This window comes from Urocitellus parryii, chromosome 3, assembly GCF_045843805.1.
Source record: "Urocitellus parryii isolate mUroPar1 chromosome 3, mUroPar1.hap1, whole genome shotgun sequence".
In the NCBI taxonomy this organism is placed as follows: Eukaryota; Metazoa; Chordata; class Mammalia; order Rodentia; family Sciuridae; genus Urocitellus; species Urocitellus parryii.
Genome location: NC_135533.1, coordinates 130,815,054 through 130,831,695, shown reverse-complemented (window position 1 = coordinate 130,831,695; position 16,642 = coordinate 130,815,054).

Here is a 16,642-nt window from a genome sequence, read left to right as displayed (position 1 = left end):
CCCCCATCCCTAGTGTCCTGACCCCAGGGCAGTCAGGGAAGCAGTGGGTCTCACCTGATTGGCACTGATGCTCGATGGCTCATGGCTCGCTCTAGGAGGGCCTGAGGGGTATGCGAAGGTGGCTCTCTAGTGGACATTTCAGTGACTATCCAAACAGCACAGCCTTGCTCAGAGAAGGCCACCTCTCCTGCTTCCTGCTCCAATTCCCTTGGCATCTGTCCCTGCAGAAGAGCAGGACCTCACACTACTCAGGTCTTCTTGCCCAGGGTCAGCTCCCCATCCAGGCCAACAAGTCCCCTGTGGGTGCAGCAGTGGGATGCCTCATTCCACTGCCCCTCCAGCGCAGCAGCCCACTGTGCCGCCACCAAGGCCTCACTGTCTGCAGGGTGAATCCAGGCCAGCAGCCCTGTGGCCACGCCCACCTAATGGGCAGATTCACCTGGAGCTCTGAGGGTGGCCCTGGCAGGTCACATCCTCCTCCCTACACTTGCCCCTTGTGTGGAGGGGGATGGAGCTCACAGCACAGCTCTGCAGAAACACCCCCTGGGCTGTCCCCACCATCCCCAAAGTACTTAAGGCTCTGATCCATGCCTATGCCCAGTGGGGGTGTCTTGGAGAAAACAGTTTGTGGTAAAAAGAGATCTCGATAGCGAAGATACAAATGCAAAGGAAACCCACCACTATCAACTTTCTAGCCCTCTTCATGAGAAAGAGAGTCATGCTATAGTCATAGAGACTCAGGAGACTGAGGCAGGATCACAATTTCAAAGTGAGCCTCAGCAATTTAGGGAGGCCCTAAGCAACTTAGCAAGACCCTGTCTCAAAATAAAAAAAGTAAAATGGTCCGGGGATGTGGATCAGGGGTTAAGCACCCCTGGGCTCAATCCCCAGTACCACCCCACCCACCCCCCCAAAAAAAACAGGAGATTTGTTACTAATCTACTTACCATAAAAACAAGTTGAGCAGAGGAAAGAGGAGAGCCACCAGCCCTCCTTGCACCTTATATTGGGCCTGAGGGGCAGGGCGGGGCCTTGTTCCCAGCTCTCACCACGTGGCCAGAGGTCTCTGTGCTCCTGCTCAGCACATCTCCCACAGCTGCAGGCCATGTAGGGCCCCGGCAGGTGAAAAGGCTTGGGCCTGAGCAGCTGAATCCACTTAAGAGCTCAGGCCCAAGCGATGCCTCCTGGCCCCCGGAAAAGCCACCTGCACTGCCACTTCATGACCCCTGCCTTCATGGCTGGACTCCCTCCCAGGTGCAGTAGAGTCTCTGGAACACAGCCTTTCCCCCTAGCTTTGAGGCACAATTGAAGCAAATAATTGCTCTTATCTGATGTGGGCTGGCCACTGCACATACCTGGAACACCCTGGCCCCCCTCACCTCCTTCTGCCAGTCCCTTGGGCTCCCCTGTGTGCTTTGCTTTATTTTACAAAAATACTTAACCAGAGAAAGCTGTCCTCTTATCATGATTTAAAGGGCAAAATACCACATTCCTCACTACAGGCAGTTAGGGTGCAGATCTCCAGGTCTCACTCACCTGGCATACACGTGCCCATGTAGCTTTGACCAGCACCTATTCCTCGCCCCTCACCATTTGTGACCACTGTTTCTTCTCAGCCTCTGTAAGTTCATGTTTTTAGATTGCCCATGTAAGTGAGGTCGTGCCGGATTTTTCTGTGCCTGGCTTATGGAATTCAGCACAATGTCCTCTAGGTTCATCCAAGTTGTTGCAAGTGCCGGCATATCCTTCCTTTTCAGGGCTTAATAATATTCCACAGTACACCTGCCAATTTGCTTAGGCATCCATCCATCCATCCATCCATCCATCCATCCATCCATCCACAGGACATTAAAACGGATTCCGTCCATCCCTTGGCTGTTGTGAAGGGTGTTGCAGCAAACCCATGAGTACAGATGTCTCTTCCATATGCTGATTTCATTTCTTTTGAATATACACAGAAGACGGCTAGCTGCACCATATGGTCACTCTATTTTTATTCTTCCAAGGAACCTCCACACTGCTCTCCATGGTGTCTGCACACATTTGCACATTTGCAAATCCTCAGTGAGTAATGCTTCATGGGAATCGAAGAGGGGGAAGGCTTGTGAGTCAGTCACACCCTTCCAACCAGAGGAGTTGTTAGGGGAATGGGCATGCTATCTTGGAGCCCACAGAAAATAAGCTCAGTGGCCTAGGAGAGTGGCACTGCCATGCCCAAATCCTATGGAAGGTGAGGCTCACGGCAGGAGCACACAGCACATGTGCTTCGGGAGATGTGAGGCTGGGGGTCTGGTGCTGGCTCTGCCCGTTGCCTGAGGGTCTGTGAGTGAGGCTTCACCCCGTTCCTGTTCTCCCTAGTGCTGTCAGTCTAAAGCCCTGAAATGGTTTCCCGGTGACATCAGAAAAACCTGCTGTCAGCTGGACACAGCGCCTCCTCCCCCCACCCGCTGCTTCCCAGGCTGGCAGGGACAGCGTGCCCATGTCCAAGAGTGCTGCACTGGACCTGCTGGCCGCCTGCAGCTGTGTGCACTGCCATTTCTGCAGATTAAGGCATAAGAGGGACTGAGTCCAGAGGACCCAGGCCCCTCCACTTCCACCCAGTATGTGATTAGAACATATCCAGGGCTTGAGGACTCCCTGAGGACAGTTCTGTTCTTCTGGCTCTAAACCCAGAGGGACGTGAGGCTGAAGCCCCTTCCGTGAGGGAAGAACCTGTCTGACCATGGGACACGCATGGCAGAAGGCAAAATGAAATAAGATGGACTGTACCTGATGAACCCTTGGATGCTATTGCACCTGCAGTCCACTCTTCCCCTGAATACTTCAGCTTGTTTGTTTAAACCTGTTTTAATTGGATTCTCTGTGATTTGCAAAAGGAAGATAACAAACTGATACATTTCATAAACTCAGGACCATTTTTATTGCAATGTTTGGTTTTTCTGCTATGTAGAATAGCATCTCTCTCCCGGAAGAAAAGAAGGAAGGAAGGGAGGAAGAAGAAGGGAGAGTGAGTATCAGATGGAAGGTTCTAGCTGAGCACTCAGCTTGAGAAGGGAAGGGCAGACATCGATGGTCTCACGGTGCCACAAAGAATGGCCACCTGCGCTCCAGGTGGGATCACTCATGAAATACAGTGGGCTATTAGGCTCATTTGTCTCTCCACAGCTCTCTAATTAAATAACCACCTTTAAAAATCTTACTATTTTGAAAGACAGTAATTTAAGTCATTTTAGTTAGAGGGGAAAATACACGGACCAGTGGTCTTTGATAAACCAGGCTGTTCCAAACTGGTTCGCTGGAAACCCCTTTCTAAAACACCTAACACTAACACGTCACCTGTGGTCCAGGATGGAGGGCTGCCGCCCAGCATAGGGACTCTCCAGCCATGAGGAGACCAAGCCTGAAGGCAAGGGCCTTGTCCATGACTTACCCCTGAGAACTGGGCTTTTCGAGGGTTTGGACACACAGAAAAGCCACCATAGGGCCCCTGCCAGATCCTGCTTCTCCCAGGAAATGTACAGCAACTGCAGGTGCAGAGACAAACCCAAAGCTCCAGCCCCTCAGGTCCACAGAGGACACCCTGGTGGCCCTGGAGGACCTCGACCTTCTGTCCACAGAGGAGAGAGCAGAGAGAGCACAGAACAGTAGGGAGGAACTCTTTAAAAAAAAATCTGAAATGTTTGAGCATCCTTTGCTTTTGAAAAGGCCAATATTCAGAAATACAGATGTGGGAAGGAGATGAAGAAAAAAATTTCTAAATATGAGCATGTGCCGCTTCCTTTTAAAGGTTGAAACAAACTATAAATAAACTATAAATAAACAGTCGGAACAGAAGCGGGGAGGGGCCGGGTGGGAGGAGGGAGGAGAGGGGAGGCTGGGGGCCTGAGGTGGAACAGATTATCTTCCTTGCTTGTGTGATTATTTCAAAATGAAGCCCACTATTGTGTTTAACTCTGATTCACTAATAAAGAAAAATTTAAAAAGCAAAATTCAAACTTCAAAGCAAAACCCAAAGCAGAGCATCTCTTCCTTGATTTCCACCTGCATCTCTCACGGGGATCTGCAGACCTGGAAGTGCCACAGCCACTGTGGCGGGCACCAGGGGATTCCTCAAGAGCCAACCCGTGTGGCCGAGGTGTGCAGGCAAAGGAACCCAGAGAACATGGCTGCAGATTGCCCTGGAAACTGCTGAGCCAAACACTCAGCCAGGCAGAGGTCCTGCATGCCAAAGGGACAGGCAGGGAAGACAAAGGACAAGGCCACAGTGCTTAGCGGCGCCTGCGGACCTCAGTATGACCCTCCACTCCTACCTCCATATCCAGGCTCTTCTCAGCCACCGCTGGGTGCCACTCAGTGGGGCTGGCTGGGGGTGGTTTTCATGAAATCCTCAGGTAATCTGTTCAGAATCCTAGCAGCTCCCAGGTTCCCATAGGGATTTTCTTGCAGGTAATCCTTGGGGTCCACCCCCGGGCGGCCATACCTCCACCTTTGGCCAGCCTGGGCACTGCAAATGACCATGCTGGCAGCCTCTGAACTCTATGGCTGCTGGAGCAAAGCTGGACACCCTGGGTGACTTAAAGACCCATCCTTTGTATCCTGGAGGCCAAAAGACTAAGCCAGGTGCCTAGGCCATGCTCTGGGACACCTTCAGGCACCTTCCTGTGCCCTCTCAGCTCCAATGGCGCCCACAGACCTGGAAGCCTTTCCCTCCCAGCCGCCTGGCTCCAGCCTCCTCCTCTATCCTCAGAGGGCTCCATGTGTCCTTCCTCACCCACCAGCCCCTCGTAAGGTCATGGTCACCCTGCATCGGGGCACTCCCTGCTGTACTGTGACCTCACCTTGACTAACGAACTCTGCAAAAACCCAATTCCAATCAGCTCATGTCCTGTCCTAGGGGACAGGTTGTCAACTTACCTTTGGGCAAAGACACGGCCATTGCAGAGCTCCACCCAGGCCCCCAGAATGCACGTCCCTTCCAGCCCCACACCCGGGCCTAGCCCCCTCAGACTGTCCATTCGCTCCAGCTCTGGGAGCTTCATCTGAGCCACCACTGGGCGGGACATGGGTGAATCTCCTCCCTTCTGTGACCTGTGCACCTGGCCAGCACGCCACCTGGAGAGCTGCAGGCCCTGTCACAGCAGCCTGAGCTCTGGGCGCCTTCAGGCTCTGCCGCCTCAGAGCCCTCACACTCCCCTGAGGTCCCCCTCCAAAGGAGCAAGGGAAGAACCACCTCATCAGAAGGGGACTCGCATCACTTCTGCCCTCACCTCAGGTGCAAGAAGCAGTCCCTGGTCCTAGTGGGCAGCTGCGAAGGGGCCAAGCAGGTTCCCAGAAAGAGGAGGGAACAGATAATGGCTGAGCATTAGCAGATCCCACTGCAGGGTCAAAGGTGACCCATCAGCACTGACCTCTGGCCCTGCAAGCCCAGCAAGCCCAGCCGAGGACTCCAAGTCCCTGGGAAAGGGCAGGGCCTTAAAATGGAAGGAACTTGGTCCCTGTGAAGCTGCCTGCTGCCCAGCCTCTCCCAGACAGCTGACTGCCCCAGTCCCCAAGGAGCTGCCTCCTGCCCAGCCTGTCCCAGCCAACTGGCTGCCCCTGGTTTAAGTGAGAAACTGCACTATGACTCACTTCCATTGGCCACGGCCACCGAGACCTGGACATCATCCTTGGCTCCAGCCAGGGGGTTTTACCTGAGACTCCCAGGCACCTGGCCTCCAGAAGCAACGTGCTCTATACAAAATGCTGCTTTTGGCTACAAAAAGAAAAGGAAAAATACTTAAGAGAAAAACCCTGGAATCAGGAAAAGGCTCACCATCCCCACCTCAGGTCATTAGGTATCTATAGTTCTGGTGTCTCATCTCAGTCACAACATCCTCTAATGTCTGTAAGAATGATGGTGCTAATTCATGAGAATCCTCAGGGAAACAGACCCTAGAGGCAACAGAAGAAACTACTAAACACCAGCACTAACCCAAATTCTTACAAAAGTCTTGTGAACCCTCAGTCAAGATATGCATCAAATCCATTTTATCACCTTCCCTATTAACTATCAAAATGTTTGCATATTTAAACACTTTCTTGTTGAAGAAAACCTTTCTTTCTTCTTTATGGGCCATTTACTTTATTTTGTATTAAGCCAACAAGAGGAAAATCGATCTGACATTGATTCTAATCTGTGATTGAATGTGCATGTGTGTGAGTCTAGAGAGTTCCTCTACCTGTGCAGCAGAGTGCTTTCCTCCCACGGCTGCAGGAAAGGTTGTTAAAACGGCTTTATAATGGATCCTTCCTGTGGATAAAATTCAGAATTTAATTCGCATTTTAATCCAGAGTTTAATCTCCTACCACTTCCTCCAATGGCATTAACTGAAAGAAATATATTGAAAGATTGAAATATTGGCCACAAAAAAATTTAAAGAAAAATTGGTCACACTGCTGATGGAGTTAATATTATCACTTATAAGAATGGGACCCAGCTAACCAGGAAGCCACTACATCTGACTTTCTTGAACTCTCTGCTCACTGACCCTCCCTATCGAGGGTTTCTGTGCACAGCTGTTGAGGTGCTGCATAAGTGGACTGCGTACTGTGGTGTCCGCCATCCTGAAATCCCACCTTCCGACTGAAGAGAGGCTGCCCCTCTGGGGCTGACCAGTTCTCAGAGGAAGCACTTCAGCCTGTGAAATGCAGACTAACCCCCAGAGCTGGGCCTGCTACCTCTGACCGCCAAAAGGCTGTCCTCATCATAGTGACGTGGTGACCTCTCCTGGGCACCCTTAAGACTGGAGGAGACAGTGCAAGGACAGCACTTGGCTCTGCGTCCGGCCTGTGGCATGATGGGTGTGCGAATTAGATGGGAAAACACTCTCAGGTGCCCACCATTATTGTCATTCTGTCATTATCTTGGGAACCTGTGTGTGAGCCCCTGTCTGTAATTCAGAGCCAAAAGTGGGGTGAAATTCCTCTTCCCGATAAGAAGCCAGGTACAAAACTGCTTAGTATTATTTTTTGGAGACCCAGATAAGAAACTCTATTATGTGAAAAGCTCTGAACACACAAAGGAGCTTCCCCACAGCTGCTGACCAGCCCTGTGGGGTCTGGTCCCTTGTGTGTGGAGGGAGAACGCAAAGCATTCGACTCCGATGACTCAGGGACTCTGGAGGGAAAAGAACATCCATCCCCTCGTTCAGCTCTCAAAGGAGGAGAAGGCAATAAAGAGGTTATGAACGTCCAGAGCTATTGGCAGAAACAGATTTGAAAAAATTTTGATTCATCAGCTTTGATCTGCAACCTTCATTGCAGAGGATGGCGGCTATTGGATAAAGACGCCAGGCATGGCTGCCAAGCGGTGGCCCTGATGCTCTTAACCAGTTTGGCTGGTTAAGCTTTCATGGATTAAAAGCCTTTTAATAATGTCTGCTGAGAAGTTCTCCTCTCCCAGAGCAATGCAGGAACAGAAATCATTGTACAGCCATTATCCAAAGGCTATTACAGAAAGATAATGGCCCCAGCTTTCTAAAATTGGACGCAAATGATAGATCACGCCACAAACAGATGACAGTACAGTGTTGTTCAGTGACCAGCAGAAGTCCCCGTGTCCACCTGGGTGCCAGGACCCACAGGCACATACTGTGGCCCACCAGCTCACGCAGGAGCAGGTCTATCTCTATAACATTCAGCAAGTCTCCAAGGAGCACAGTCAGGGGACTGGACAGAAGGCAGCCAAGGCAGAACAGGTGAGAGGGTTTCCCTGGTCCCTTGGAAAGCAGAGGGTCACGCCTCCAGGTAAATGAGAACCACTGCCCCACGCAGGTGCTGCTTTGTGCTCTCCCAGGATCTGAACCTGTGCTGGGAACCTGCCAGAAATACCCAACCCTCTCTGCAGATGGACCCCTCAGCATGGCCATAGTGTACCTCAGCCACACTCGCCTCCCTCCCACCGTCCCTTCTCAGCCTCCCAGGCTTGGTTTGTCCCTCTCTCCTGTGCTCAGCCTCGGTTCCCTTTCTGTCTCACTGATAGGTATCAAACTCTGAATTGGAGGTCTATTGAAAGTCTCAAAGATGGCGCAAGTTGTGCCCAGGCCTGGGACCATCAGCACTTTGCTCCCCACCCCAGAAGCCACCTGCTGCGTCTGGAGTGCACACGACCAGCCAAGCCAGGGACCTCTTCTCTATCACATTGGAGCCTATAAGGGGGTGCTTGTGGGTTCCCCACAGGAGAAGAACCTGACATCATGGCAGAGACACAGGACAGTCTTCTGTCCCCCACACCCTTTCACAGGTGGGGACAGTGTGATGGTATGAGGAATGCCATGCCATTGTGGAGGGTGGCATGGGAGTGGCAGAAAAGAAAAGACCATCACATGACTAATGTGCAGGGGCAGGGACAGTGACTAAAAGGTGTCATTTGACCCTGATTTTTCTGAGCTTTGAGATAGGACCCATGATCCTTGGAGGCCCTGGACACTAGTCAGTATATCTAAATCTTTGACAGCTCCTGTCCCCACTCTGATGACAGCTGTTGACTTCAAGACTGGAAGCAACATTTCACGCATGGTGTCATCTTCATGCAACCAGGAAAACACCACCACGGCTCAGCTTTCCAGCCTGGGACTGCTCCAGGCAAGGTCGTCAGTGCAAAGGTGGACATTGAAGGAAATCGCCTTCCATCTGCCGTGCGGAGGTGGCCCCGAGGTGGTCTGGCCATGACCATTGGAGGAGGGATGAGAGGCACAGAGAAGGACACCTCCTGGCCCCATGTCTGCCGAGGGCCTCGCTTCTCACACGGGCACAGCTCCTCCCTGCAGCCCAGCAGACAAGCCTGCTCCTTTGATAGACATGCAGCTCATTTAAGCTGACTCAGGGTCACTTCTGTTACTTTAAACCAGAGACCCCTACTTCATATAAATTTCCCATGGTCCTAAAACCAGATTCATCCAGTCAACGAAGCTGAGACCAATGAAGCTGAAATGGTCCTGATCCTGTCATAGGCAGGAGCTTGGGTGTTGCCTGTCCCCTAGGGTCCCTGTGTTGAAAGCTCAGCTCTCAGGACGTCCCTGGGGAACTGTGACACAGAGGCATGTCCTCACGCGGGCTCTGCAGGTGATGGAGGCCCAGGTTTGTCCTTAACTGAAACAGAACACAACCCGTACAAAGAAACTGCCCTGTATACAGAAAACACCTTTATAAAGAAAACCCACTGAATAAAACCCACGGGGCAGAATCATGCCCAGCCCGAGCTGCAGGCCAGCGCCTTCCTCCTTCTTTAAGTGGACGCTTCTTGACACTTATGAGTTGACCGCTCTCTAAGTGTCCCTTTAAGCAGCTCTGGCAAGTTCCCAAAGGTTCATTAATGGGCTGCCCATGTGCTGGCCATTGAACTTCGAGAAGGCAGAGGGGACAGAGGCTTGCTGGTCCCCAGACCGTAATTCCACTGTCTCACACACACAGCCACATGGAGGTTTTGGAGGGTAATAAGCAGAGGGAAGGGAGGGGTCACAATTCAGCCCACAGCAGTGACTTGTCATCACTGTGTCCCAGCATCCAGCACAAAACCAGGTGGTGTAGGCAGGTTACCAACATGCTTGAGTGCCTCGTCACTCATCCATGCTCTGTGGACAAAAATAATGACAGTCACTAACTCTTAGAATTATCAAGGGAATTTAAAAAGTGTTTGTGTTTGAAAAGCCCTTAGAAAGGTGCCTGTGCCCGGTGAGGACCAGTGGCCCTTAGTAATTCCTGACTGTCTCAGCCTCTCGCACTGCCTCCCCAGGTCCAGGGCTGCATCTGGCTCGGTCACCCAGGTGGCTCAGCAGCAGCATGGCGCCAGCTCATGGAGAAGCTCAATTCATACCTGTCAGGTGAAGGAAGGGCAGCCCAGGGAGTCGAGTGGAGCATCTGCAAGACTAAAATGCAAAGATGTCCACGGGAAACGGAAAGAACTGCAGATCTTCTCCCTCAGCACAAATTTTCTAAGACCAAATTTTGTCTTCTGTCCATTTTCCTAGAGCACCGGCAACCATTTCTGGTTTGTTTTGCTCCCTCCCCCCCTTTTTTTTAACCTTGTTACTAACTTATTAAAAAAAAAAAATCTGCCTACTGGGTAAATGCACAACCAGGAAGAGGCAGATGTCTCTCATTAGTACCCGATGGCTTCAATCTTTCACACAACTTTAATTTTATTTTCCTGTTTAATGCTCATGGATACATCCCATGAAATAAAGGCTTCAGGCAAATAATGTCAGCTTATGAGTTTGCACTTGAGAAACTCCACGGGGTGTGGGCGGGGGACACCCTGGGGTGGTTTCTAGCTTGTTCTGTTGGCAGAGAAGCAAGTGCTCTCTGGGCACAGCTGGGGCTCACTGGGGCGCTTGCCTATTTTTCTTGACTCTACATGTCATGTCCTCGTGTCCACTCCTCTCTCCTTTAGACCACCACGTGGTGGCTCTTCATGTTTTTATCTGCTAAAATTCCCATTTAGCTGAGTTCTGCAATCCCTCTGCAGGCCGCAGGCCCGTCCTGCTGCAGCGGCCAAAGCCAGATCTCAAGTGCTGTAGAGAGATCTGGAGGCTCAGCAAACAGCCTCAAAATGCACCCCAGGCAGCCACCTGCACTCCTCTAATGAGGATTTAAAAGGGATTTAAGAAGCTGGGGGTTCATGTAAATTGGGGGACCTTGCCAGGCAGACCAAGGAGCTGCTGATCCTCAAGACAAGCTCAACATCCAGGGCGCATGACAGCAAGCTGTCTCAGAGGGCACGCTTTATGTGGCTCCATTACGTAACATATTTACCCACTGACATAGCTTGGAGGGGTGGGGACAGATTGGGCTACCAGGGATCCGGGTAGGTGGAGAGGGGCTGAGGCTCTAGGGGGTGACTCAAAGGAACGTCAGACAGGTCAGACACCTTGGTGTGGCCACCACAGCAAGATCCACGGGGACATCCAATTGGACTGTGAAGCTAAGTTAAGCACATGCAGCGTGCACACCCAACTGGTGACAGGGAACGAGCTGCCAGATGATAGTGACGTTGACCGCCTGATTGGTGTTCTACATGGTCATTCCAGATGCCAGCTCTGGGAGGCTGAGCCAAGTATCCACAGGACCCGTGATTCTTTGCAACTTCCAGGGAATTGAGGACTATTTCAAATCAAGTGTGTAGGAAGAACTGTGGATGGTGTGGCTGGCACTGAGGCCTGAAGGGAATTGGCTTCATTCACGGATTCCCATGGTGTCTCTGGGATGCTCTCTGGGACGCTCCCTGTCCCTCAGCCAGAAACACACCCACCTCAGTCCATCAAGGGCCACCTATGTCTGGGACCTCTGCAGATGAACCAGGAAGTTGTAGCTCCTTTCTCTCTTTCTCTTCCCAACCTCGCCCCCATGCCTGCCTCCATGGTGCACTGGAGCCGTGAACTAACATCTAATTCCACTGGTAGGGTCGCTCTCTGTCCCAGGGTCCCTCTCCATCCTGAGCTCGCCCTGTTTCCCTTGCAACACTGGAAGTTGGGCTCATGTGGGGCTGATTTGCAGTTAGGCCTGCAGAACCCCATCCCCTCCAGCAGGATAAGAGGAGCCCTCCCTGCACAGAGCCTCCCCACATGCCTGAGCACAGAGCCAGCATCACAGGTTTGCACTGGGCTCTGTTGAGAGTCTAGTATGTGACCCAGCCACAAATTCTGGGCAGTTTTTATTCAGGACATATTTGTCTTCAGTATGTTTCCCTCTCAATTCTGTGTATCATTAATCTTTTAAAATGAGAGACTTTAAGAGGCCAACCCCATGATGTTAAAATCTCTACAGTGTGTGAGCTGCATTCAAACACAAGTCTCTGCAGCAAAGTCAGTAAACTGAGCAGGATAACCATTCTAGAAAACATGGAGATCCTGGCATGGTGCTCACCTCCTCCATGAGCATGTGGAGAAGAGCTGGGCACATGCAGCTCTTCACTCTCATCCTCTAAACCAGAATGAAAACCCTAATCAACAAGGCATTTGCTCCTGAAAAATAACCAATTACTGTACCAATATATGTGAAGCAGCTACTTTATTTTTGAAAAGAGAGTTTTATTTAGCTTGCAGTTTGGAAGTTGGAAGTCCCACCAGCATGGCTCAAGCGTTTCCAAGGGTCCTGTGGCTGCATCTCGTCATGGCAGGAGCTTGCTTGCATCCCTGGGTCTGTGGCCTACCCCCTACTTATATAGCCACTAGGATCCAATCATGGGGACTCCACCCTGATGACCTATCTAATGCAGTCATTTTTCAAAGGTCTCACCTCTAGACACCACAGCTAGATCCAGTCTCTACCTCTCCATACCACTGATATAAGATTTGGGGGGTTAAACTGTATGATTTTGGGGAAATGGCAAAGTCACACAAAATCATCCTGTTTCCCAAGAAACACCCTCAGCTTATTTCATATTTGGAAACCAGGCCCGTTTCCCTCTGCAGTCTGCCGGCTCCCCCCAGACAATCCCCATGCATTCCCAGGCATGTGCACTGACGTGTGGACAGTGAGCGATGTGACAACCCCACATCTGCCCATGCCCCAGTGCCACGTCAGCATGTCACATTGATCGCTGCCACCGTCCGTGCTGGTTCTGAAAGCCAGCTGAAGTATGCAAGGTCATGATTCAAGGCACATCGATTTTTGTCTTGAAATATAGAATTATAATGACAGAGAAAGCCATAAGCTAATACATTTATGTCTGTGACATGTGATGCATCTTGAGATGTTTGTTAAGGAAAAGTGGTAAGTTGAGTAAAAGACAAATGCTAACTTGTAAAAAGTCAGTGTAAGATGCCACGCTGTGTATTTAGAAAACTGTGGGCCCTGGGTGATTGGCCCTGGGGCCCAGTTCTCGGGCGGGCAGGTCAGGCCTTGCCGCAGGGCCATGCATCTGTCTGCACAGCTCCAGGGCCAAGGAGACCTATGTGAGTGGCCCTCTGCGTTCCTCCACCATGGAGGAGAACTTCCTTGGTGTTTGGAGGCCACAGAGTTCTGAATGTTTGTGCCCATAAAATTAAGATTTTGAAATCTTCATTCCTCTGATGGTGGCATCAGGAGGAGGAACTCTGGGAGGTGACCCAAATCAGGAGGGTAGAGCCCTCACAAATGGGAGTCGTGCCTTATGAAAGAGGCTCCAGAGCACTTGTCCAGCCTCCCACTGAGTGAGGATACAGGGAGCGGGCACCATCCATGAGCTGTCCGTGGCTCTCACCTGACACCAAATCTGCCATGGCCTTGACCTTGGTCTTCCAGCCTCCAAAGCTCTGAGAAACACACTTTTGTTGTTTCTGAATCCTGAAGGATTATGGCAGCCTGAAGGACTGAGACAGAGGCCCCAGATACGGCCATGGGTAGCCAGGGAGAAATGGACTCACAAAGTGCATCCGAAGCTGAGCCCAGGACCAGCAAGAGCACAGGACAGGCAACAGCACAAGTCTGCTCCTCGGGCTCGGCACGCCTCCTGGTCCTCTCCTTCTCAGACCCAAGGCTCCAGGCCAAAGGAGGAGGATAATGTTTTCCAGAAGAGTCGGCAGGTCTTGAGAGAGCCACATGAGACAGGCGCCCACTGACAAGACAACCTCCAGTTTCCTTTTCTGGTGGTGATTTCCCTTCTGTCCACCTCCATGGTTGTTAAGCAGACTGAGGCATTGGAGGTGGTGAAATCCATACAGAGCATTGCTGCCGGACTCACACAGAGGCCATCTAAGCACAGGACAAACACAAAGCCTCAGCTGTGAACTCAGCGACTGTCCCTCTCTGTCAGGCCTAGTCACTCTTCCTCCTGAAGGGCTGGCAGCAGCTGCCCACTGGTCCCATTTGTGACGTTCACTTGGGCACTCTTTCTTGGGTCACAAATATTTTATTAATCAACTCTCATCTTGCCCCGTCTCAACCATAATGACTTTCAAAATCAGGACAAGTGAACCGCTGGGGTTTGTGGGATTCTGTGTTGACAGGAAATTGTGGGAAAAGAATGTCCTTCGTTGTATTAGAGAGATGTTGAGCTGGCAGGCTATCATGACCACACTGTGCTGGGACCTTCTGGACACTGGCTCATGGTCACTACAAGCTGAGGTGGCACCACCAGGCCCCTCCACAATGGCCACCCCTGGCCAGGAGATGCTGGATGCCCCTCACTCTCCAGCCACATGCCGACACACAGCCTTGGCCCTCCAGAGCAGACCTGCCAGGGACACCGGGATTCCTGCCCGGTGGCAAGAGGCAGAGCAGTCTTTTCCTCTGTCCCATCCCCAGGCTTCCCAGCAGGGACTCTGAAAGGAGTCACACAGACTCTTAATGAAGACCCAACTGCACTTCTGTGTTGCCCACAGAGGCCTTCAGACCACACCCCTGCATCCCCTCTGACCCCAGCTGGACAATTTATGAGAAGCAGTTGGCTGCCCCCTGCTGGGGGACACCCAAGCCTGCAGTCCTGCTGCCATGAGGAACTTGTCCCCAGCCCCTCTCCTCTACCCTCAGGGCCCTACCATCCCCCACCTTGCTCCAGCCACCTGGACCTGTTCACTGGGCCCAGCCTATTAGTTGGGAGAGGCCATCCCTAAGGCCCACAAAAACTCAGATCCAGTTGCCCTACGTGGCTTTGAAAAATAGCTGAAGTCCCCACAACTCAGTCCCCTCATCTATGTGATGGTGATACTGGCAGATGCAGCCGGTCACTGTCCCTATAGCAGCTCTTTTCTTCTTCCCAATGACAACACTTGAGTTCTGCTCAAGCTTGTGGCACAGACCCCTCCCAGTCTTCCTTGCAGTTAAGAACAGACATGTCCTGCAGTCCCCAGGAATTAGAAGTGGACAGAGGCCACTGGGCATAGTGTCCTAGCATGGTCACAGAAACAGAGAAGTCATCTGGCAGCTCCTCTTCACCTTTGCCCTCCCCCTCATTCCTCCTCCTCTCTAAAGTAGGTGACAGTAGAGATGGCATTAAAGCACCGCCCCATGAGAGACTGAGGTCAGGTCACCGGGGAGGTTAAACAGACCAGGTTTTAGCGGCTCTAGTGTCACAGCAGTGAGTCACCATGGACGGGAAGAGGTGAAGGCCACCTGGCCATTCTTCATCGAAAGTAGCCGACAACTACCCAGTGTTCCAGTTACAGTGTCCCCTCCAATAACGGGAGCTAAAAATAACATTCTTGCTGCCCCTTCCCCCCACAGTCCCCGCTGCCACCCTGCGTCCTGCAGGAGAAGCCATGTGCTCATGGCCTAGCAGCTCGAGGATAAAATAAATAGCAAGTGCTCGCCATTCAAGTGGAATTGGAATTAATTCAGAACTTGTTCCCAAACCTCCCAAGAAGCCTCATGGTATCCTGCTCTGGGGCCCTTCTTCCTCCAGCTTTTGGTGTCCTGCTAAGGGGACTGTCTAAGGGCACTGCTGGGGGATGTCTGTGTGTGCTGGACCCTGCCCTGCCAGGGAGTCTGCTGGATCCTCCACTCCTGCTCCAGCCCTCCAGTCCTGAGGCCTATCCTCCTCCCCCTGTTGCTGGGGGTGGGGGTGAAGCTGAGGGTGCTGGCGGCTTTTATAGGAGCTTTCAGTATGAGGCCCTGGTGTCACACAGGGGAGGCTCTGGGCTTCTTTAATTTACATATGCAAACCCTCCTCCAGGCCCCAGGCCAGCTAAAGCACCTCAGAATGACACAGAGGAGCAGCTGAATCCCCCCTCCTTGCCCCATGTCCTCCAGCCTGGTGCTCCTGCACCCAGGGCAGAGGGGTCCCTGTCCTCCTGAGCCCTAGAGGAGCAGCATGTCCCTGGGATGCAAGTTCATGCTGCTGCACAGCAGTCACCTGCTGGGCTCCCCACCTGGGAAACAAAGGCAAGGGCATCTCCCCAGCTGCTGCCCAGGGTCCTGCAAAGAGCAACAGCAGGGAGGGAGGAAGTGCTCTCAGAGACACCCCCGCCTGAGGCACCCTGACCCTCCTACCCACACCCATGGCCACCAGAGTGGATGGTCACATAGAAGACAGCCCAGCTCAGCATGGCCGTAGCCTCACAGGTGCTGGGCACTGAGGCAGATGTGACCAAGGACAAAACCCTGGCCTCAACTCTGGGACTGTGCCTCAGTCACGGCAGAGCACCTCATCTTCTCCATTTCCACAGGGGTGTGACATGCAGCACATACGACTCCTCTGTCCCTCTGGCCTTCAATAATTGGGCATCTCCCTCCTGTTTGCCGGAAACCTCCGGTGGATCCTCTGGCCTTCCCATGCACTGTTAAGTAATGCACTTCCCCATGGTCACCCGCCCACCTCCTCATCAGTGACATTCCACCAGCAGGCATCCTGGCCACCCAAGATCAAAGTCCCCACACCTGTGGCCCTTCCTTGTCCTGTGTTGGGCGTCCTGACAGCCTGAGCATTTGAAATCATCTGCTGGGCTTCGTGCACAGGGCAGGAGCCCCTTCCGCAGGGACACTGTGCCAAGGGCAGGAAAGGGAGCTTCCTTAAGGGGAAAGCCCAGAGGCCTGTCTACTCTGCTCTGCTCTGCTGTTGGGTCTGGGGTGGTGTCCGGGCTCAGAGAATTTAAAAAGACAACATAAATGGGAAATAAGGATTGGAAAGATGGTGATGCAGGTATTTAAACAAAATATGGTGAAGTTTCTTTTTTTGAGGGGGCGGGTG